This window comes from Macaca mulatta, chromosome 11 (genome assembly GCF_049350105.2).
Source record: "Macaca mulatta isolate MMU2019108-1 chromosome 11, T2T-MMU8v2.0, whole genome shotgun sequence".
Taxonomy (NCBI): Eukaryota; Metazoa; Chordata; class Mammalia; order Primates; family Cercopithecidae; genus Macaca; species Macaca mulatta.
The window spans coordinates 96,112,600-96,119,488 of record NC_133416.1 but is presented as its reverse complement, the minus strand read 5'-3'; the positions used below and the strand labels follow the sequence as shown (position 1 = coordinate 96,119,488).

Here is a 6,889-nt window from a genome sequence, read left to right as displayed (position 1 = left end):
CTGGGTTTTTTAGTGAGTCTGGAAATCAGTTAATTAATTTCTTGCATTCTGCATTCTCATAAGTGAATTTCTACTAAGTAAAAAGTACCTCTAATAAAGTCTGACTAGTATATCTAAGATGATATACAGTGTTCAAATAGTTATGTTTTTCTCTACAGCTTTCTTTGAGTTCAAAATACTTATATATTTAGAAGATATTTTAGAGACTTGGACATAAGGAAAGCAGTGACAAAAATTAACTCAGTTTCAAAATTACTGGGATGTCAATAGATTTCTACAAGTCAACGAGGGTTGTGAATTTTGTTTGGAGAAAACATTTGCTGTGCATAGTGAAGCATATTTTCCAAGGAGCAATTGGTGATTGGTGACCAGAGAAAAATGACACATATGTGAGATAGAGTTGGAGGCATGAAAACGACCAGCTTAAGAGAGAAACAATGCAAGCCTATTTAAAATGGACAGCAGGCTTTGCAATCTGTTGCACTGGAGTTTTGGGGACTTACCACAGACAGTGTTTGTTATTGCAGAACGTTTTGTTTCCCAGGAGGAAGGAAGATTAACCAAAAGAAATACAACATTAAAAAAAATACACAGATGATACAGCAGAATAAAGCCCTAGACTATAAACCACAAATGGCTCAATATATTTGTTTGGGAATTATTGGAGGGGTCCACCATCTAATGCTTCCACCCTAAGGATGTTTATTGAAAGAGAAGATTGAGTAAGCTTGCACTGAATTTTCGGCAAAGTTCCCACTAACACTCCCCACAATCCTGACCCTCTTGTAGCTTCTTGGTCTTCTGGGAATTTTTTGGGCATATTTTACCTCTTCCTAAAATCTAGCTTGCCTGTGGAATGTGTGTCAAGAAGCAGGCCTTATTTACTCATTGAGAAACTGGCCACTAGTGAGGAGTTGAGTATACCTGATGGGAAGGAAGGAGGAAGGGCCACATGCCCACCCACCCGTCACACAGATGGCAATGCGCCATTTTGTTTTTAACATCATAATAGAAACCACATGGAAGGTAGATAGGCTAATTGATCCTTTACCTAAAAGTCTTTTCTGCGTCCCCCAAATTCCTTCATATTCAGAGATGCTTGAAATTCTTATCTCTCCCTTGAGATGACTGTCCCTAGGATTATTTTAAAACATTTCTGTTCTTTATTTCAACCACAATAGAGATGGTTAACTTGGGGGTGAATAATGTTTTCTATGACATTTAACCTAGTTTCATAACTCAGTAACTACTTCCATTCTTATTTAGTCTTCCTGAAAGAGCAATTCTATGAAAGAAGGATTAAAGTATAAAACATTTAAAATAGGCCTATTTCATGCAAATGATAATGTTTGATGGCAGGAGTTAGTAGATATTTTTCCTTCAGATCCACATTTTGTTGTTTCAAATACCATTATAATGAAACCTAGAAGAATTCATCAGTTGACACTCCTATATGTGTTTAGTGGCCACTCTCATGCTGTACTTCATATTGCTCCCCACAAATATAACAATAATAGCAATAATAACAAAAACAAAGATACCGGAAAAAAATACATAATGATGTTGAAAATTCTAACTTATGAAATTAATAATTTTACACTGACTAGCTTATTATTGGCCCCTATCATATTATGTTATTGTGCAGTCATTATGATAATAGTTGATATTTATTGTGGGCTTACTTTGTAGCTGATGACTAAGTAAACATTTTACACATATTTGTACATTTAATTTATATAGCAGTCCTTTGAAGTTAGTACTCATAATATCTATTTTACAGATTTTAAATTGTGGTTTACAGAAGTAAGCAATTTATTTCAGGTCATGTAGCTTACCATTGACCGAGCAAAGACTGCAAATCTTACAGGTGCCTGACATTTAAGTCCAGGTTTTTCAATCAGTGCTATATTTCTTCTATCTTTCTTAGCCTCTTGGAAAAGACACATTCTTTTAAGTGCTTTTCCACTCGAATTTTAACTTCAACTAAATTCAACTAACATTTATTGAGCCCTTACAGCATTCCAGACATATAACCAAGATATGTGTCTTTACAGTGGCATTTTTACCTCTCTATCTTCAGTTCCCTCAAGGTAAATAAAGATAATAATACCCACTGTCAGGCTTCTGAGCCCAGGCCAAGCCATCGCATCCCCTGTGACTTGCACGTCAGCCCAGATGGCCTGAAGTAACTGAAGAATCACAAAAGAAGTGAAAATGCCCTGCCCCACCTTAACTGATGACATTCCACCACAAAAGAAGTGAAAATGGCCGGTCCTTGCCTTAAGTGATGACATTATCTTGTGAAAGTCCTTTTCCTGGTTCATCCTGGCTCAAAAACTCCCCCAATGAGCACCTTGTGACCCCCACTCCTACCCGCCAGAGAACAGCCCCCCTTTGACTATAATTTTCCTTTACCTACCCAAATCCTATAAAACGGCACCACCCTTATCTCCCTTTGCTGACTCTCTTTTCGGACTCAGCCCGCCTGCACCCAGGTGATTAAAAAGCTTTATTGCTCACACAAAGCCTGTTTGGTGGTCTCTTTACACGAACGCGCATGACACCCACCTCATAGGACTGTTGCATATGTTATCAAAAAGATAGCTATTATCAGCATCATCGTTATCATTATTAAAAAATAATTAATTTCCTGGTATAAGGTGGGTGATTAATAAATGTTGAGTGAATCAATGAACAAGTGAATGAAGTTGTCAATGAGATGGGGTCTTGTCTACAAGACATTAACAGTCTGGTGGTAGGAGCAACAGTCTGGCAGTAGAAACACTCAGATTGTTGTGTTTCAAAGGCATGAGTTTTATAATAATAAAACATCTAGGTTCTATTGGTACAGAAATGAGCAACTAATTAAACTTGGGAAGGAATTATAAGGCAGAATATTCAGGAAGGCTTCACAGAAGCAGGAAAAGAAGAAAAGAAAAGAGGAGAGAAAGAAGGAAATATCAGGGTGGTTTGAGGATCAGAGTCTGAGACAAGAAATAGGGCAACCAAATAGGAGATTATTGTTCTCCTTAGGACAAAAGATGGTAAAATTTGAGCTTGGCAGTGACAGTGAATGAAAAGAAAATGATGGAGTCCGGAAACATTGGAAAGGTTGGCAAGGCTTAATGACTGATTCAAGGCTGGAGGTTGGGGAGAAAGAGACAGAACTAGGTTTCTGGCTTGTTCAACTGATCAGATAATGATGATGTAGTTGAGATGGGAAACATCTGCTCCACAGTGTAATTCCAGGTGAGCTATTACCATCTTAATCCTTATTTTCCATGTCTGTGAATTTAAGATACTAATAGTCCTCGTCACATATAGTTGTGAGAATAATAAAGTGATATTACATGTGAACAACTTAGCACCATGTCTGGCACTTAGTAAATGCTCAATTCATAGCTCTCTTACGTTGTGTGGGATTGGCAGAAGGTGTAGAAGCAAATATGCTTAGCCCTGAAATAATTGAGATTGAGTTACTTATAAGCCATCTAAGTCAGTATGTAGAATTCCCAAAAGAACTCTGGTAATTTGTTAATTTAAGAATAAGAAGACTCACCCTTTTGGTTTTAAATGTGCTATGTTTAGAGATGCTTTAAACTTAATTAAAAGAGGTCATAAAATCACCATGACCCTTTCTGAGGTATGGTAACAAAATCTGTCAGTCAAGAATGACTGGGGAGGAGTCTCTGTTGCTTCCAGTAGAGGACGAATTTAGGACTTCCATAGACATTCATAACTCTCTGTCTTTGAAAGCACACAGTGACTGCTTGCTTCCTTGAATACAATGGTCACCACCCAAACACAGAATACTGCCTTTCTTCCTCCAAATTGCACGTAAGAAGTCACAATCACTATTGACTTGCTTCATAGGGGGATAAAAGAGTTAAATCTACTTATTATTCCAGCTTTAATTTGCTATTTTAGACATGCTCAACATACTATTTTGTATTTGAGCACTCCTATTTAATCTGTAGCCATTTCCCCTTTTTTCTGTATATATGTTCAAATGTTTCATATTAGCTTCTTAGTTTAATGTTAGCATTAAAATTTCTTACAGTGTTGGTTTTTAAAATAGCCTATGGTCTTTGGCTCTTTATTGATAAAAGGACATTAACTCTATCCTATTCCCTAATGGGATTTGTCTTCTACTCATCAGAAACTAGGATTTTGTGGAATTTTTGACAATGTATTTTAAGAGTAAGGGAATAGAAAAGATGAATTTCTTTTTCATGTTAAGTCCAACTAACCACTTAGCACTCAGTCTCATATGAAAAGAAAATCTGTGCTATCCAATGGCTAACCATCTGCAAAATCAGTGAAATATCTAGCTCTTGGATTTTTGTCATTTTTTCCATGTGTCCAAGGGATGAACCTGGCATGGGAACAGACAAAAGCTAAGCTGGGGCCTGATGCAGTGGCTGATGCTTATAATCCAGCACATTGGGAGGCCGATGGGAGATGCCTGGGCAACATAGGGAGAACCTTGTCTCTACAAAAAAATATAAAATAATTAGCCAGGCATGGTAGCACATACTTGTAGTCCCAGCTACTTGGGAGGTTGAGGTGGGAGGATGACTTGCACCTGGGAGTTTGAGGCTGCAGTGAGCTATGATGATCACACTAAGACACTGTAGCCTGGGTGACAGAGCGAGACCCTGTCTAAAAAAAAAAAAAAAAAAAGATAAGAAAAGCCAAGCTGGGATAAACAAGAGGTTGCCTTATGTCTGTGTGATTTGAGATAAGTACCACCAACCAGATGCCACTTTACCCAGGTCAGAGACAGGATTTTTGTCATTTTTTAAAAAACAGATATCCTAACATATATTAACTTTAATTTCTAAGATACCATGTAGGCATGTAAATGTATTCTTTTTTTTTTTATCATTATGCAGGCTAACTCAAACCGTAAAATGTATAATGCAGTGTCTTCATGAGACAATGTGAAGCACATTTTTTGTTTGTTTGTTTGTTTTTAGATAAAATCATGGACCTTCTGTGGAAAGTAAAGAAGAAATATTTCTTTTTCTTTTTTTTTTTTTTTTTTTGAGACGGAGTCTGGCTCTGTAGCCCAGGCTGGAGTGCAGGGGCGGGATCTCTGTTCACTGCAAGCTCCGCCGCCTCCCGGGTTCACGCCATTCTCCTGCCTCAGCCTCCCTAGAAGCTGGGACTACAGGCGCGGGCCACCACGCCCGGCTAGTTTTTTTGTATTTTTAGTAGAGGTGGGGTTTCACCGTGTTCGCCAGGATGGTCTTGATCTCCTGACCTCGTAATCCACCCGCCTCGGCCTCCCAAAGTGCTGGGATTACAGGAAGAAGAAATATGTCTATGTTGGCAAAACATTTAGCACACACAAAAAGTAATTTGAAGAACATTTTCAACTAAGGAATTTGGGACAGCAGATTAATGGTACAGCTTATTGATTCTTTGCCTGACACGCATTGTTTATCAAAATATTGCCAGTAGACTCATATCTTAATTCATCCAATACCAATTGCAGCACAGATTGTTTATGTAACCTAAGATTGCTCTCTATAAGTGACTATTTTTCCTGAATTAGCATTTATGATGCAAACCACTTAACTATCCACAGTAAATAAGTGAACAGACATTTTAAACCTTCCTTTGCTATTATTTAACTTAGAGAATCAAATAAACTTCAGATTCATTTACAAGAAAACGAACACCATTGACTCTCTTCTGAAGTCTGTACTAAGGCATAGGAGCAGAGTTTTGATTAGACTTCACACACTTTGATTATTTTAGAGTGCACATTTTTGATTTATTTGTTATGTTGCAAAATACTTCATTGGAGATTTAAACTGGATTTCTTTTTTCTTTTTCCTTTTTATAACCAGAAAATTACCTTGCTGTCTTTAGCAGAGTAGGCTACCTTAAATTATTCTTTTTGTGACTGTTTCTACCTTTGATTTGTGCATGTGTGTGCATGCCTACATATGCACAGGGCATAAGAAATTATACAGCTCCATGGGGCAATCAGAATTGTAATCCTAGGTAGCTTGGTATTGCAGTAAGGTATCCCAGGTTACCCTATTGCAGTGTTCCAAAAAAAAAGTATGTGATGACCCCTTTATGTTTCCAGCATAGACACCTTTGTGCAAGAAAGGGCACAATGGTTTCAGTTTGTAAATGGACACCTGAATTAATCCTGACATTCTCTGGCCAGCTGGCATTTTAAAGGATTGGCCTGAAAAAGTTATCAGTTAAAAGCTCCAACCTGAAGGGTCATTAAGGGCCCTATGCTAAGGTTGGCTTGGGAGAAAAATCTATGCTGCTGTAAAGAGTTCCAGATCCACTGGACATCAGCATTACCTCTGAGATCATAAAGCAGTTAGAACCAAAGGCAGTCCCTATTTTCTCTTCCTAGAATATGGAGGTCAGACTTACCAACCTCCTTGTTCCTTCTTGGACCACGGAGAGTGAAGATATTGGACTTCCCACTAATCTGGCAGGTGAGGACTTTGACTGGTTTTATACATATTTTTAGTAAGCAAAATTATAATGTAAAATTGGTGTAGCAATTCACAGCTACTGTATTTCAGGTGATTTCACCATTTTGCATGCTTTTGCAACATATACCAGCATTAAAGCACTACACTTTGGAGTTGGAGTCAATTGTATTTTTAGAGAATGGTCATCAACCACTGGGTGGATTTCTCTACAGAGTATGAACTTAATCATGGGTGATTTGGGGGATTACAGTGATGGTCAAGAGAATGAGCTTATTAAGATGTTATAGAACACTCTGACATCCTGGATAGCAGAGTAGTCAGATGGGAAGAGGTGGCCAATGCAGAGAAGATTTTCCTAAAAATGAAAGTTTCTGCTTTATCTTCAGGGAACTACCTAAAAGAAGAACACTGTAAGT

General features: G+C 37.8%; 1 non-coding gene across 1 annotated transcript; it reads right to left on the bottom strand.

Annotated features, from left to right (window-relative positions):
- Positions 1 to 4,654: 4,654 nt before the first annotated feature.
- LOC114671199 (small nucleolar RNA SNORA48) lies at positions 4,655 to 4,785 on the bottom strand. Its single transcript, XR_003721086.2, has one exon. It is a non-coding gene; the product is annotated as a small nucleolar RNA SNORA48 (small nucleolar RNA).
- Between the last annotated feature and the right edge of the window lie 2,104 nt (positions 4,786 to 6,889).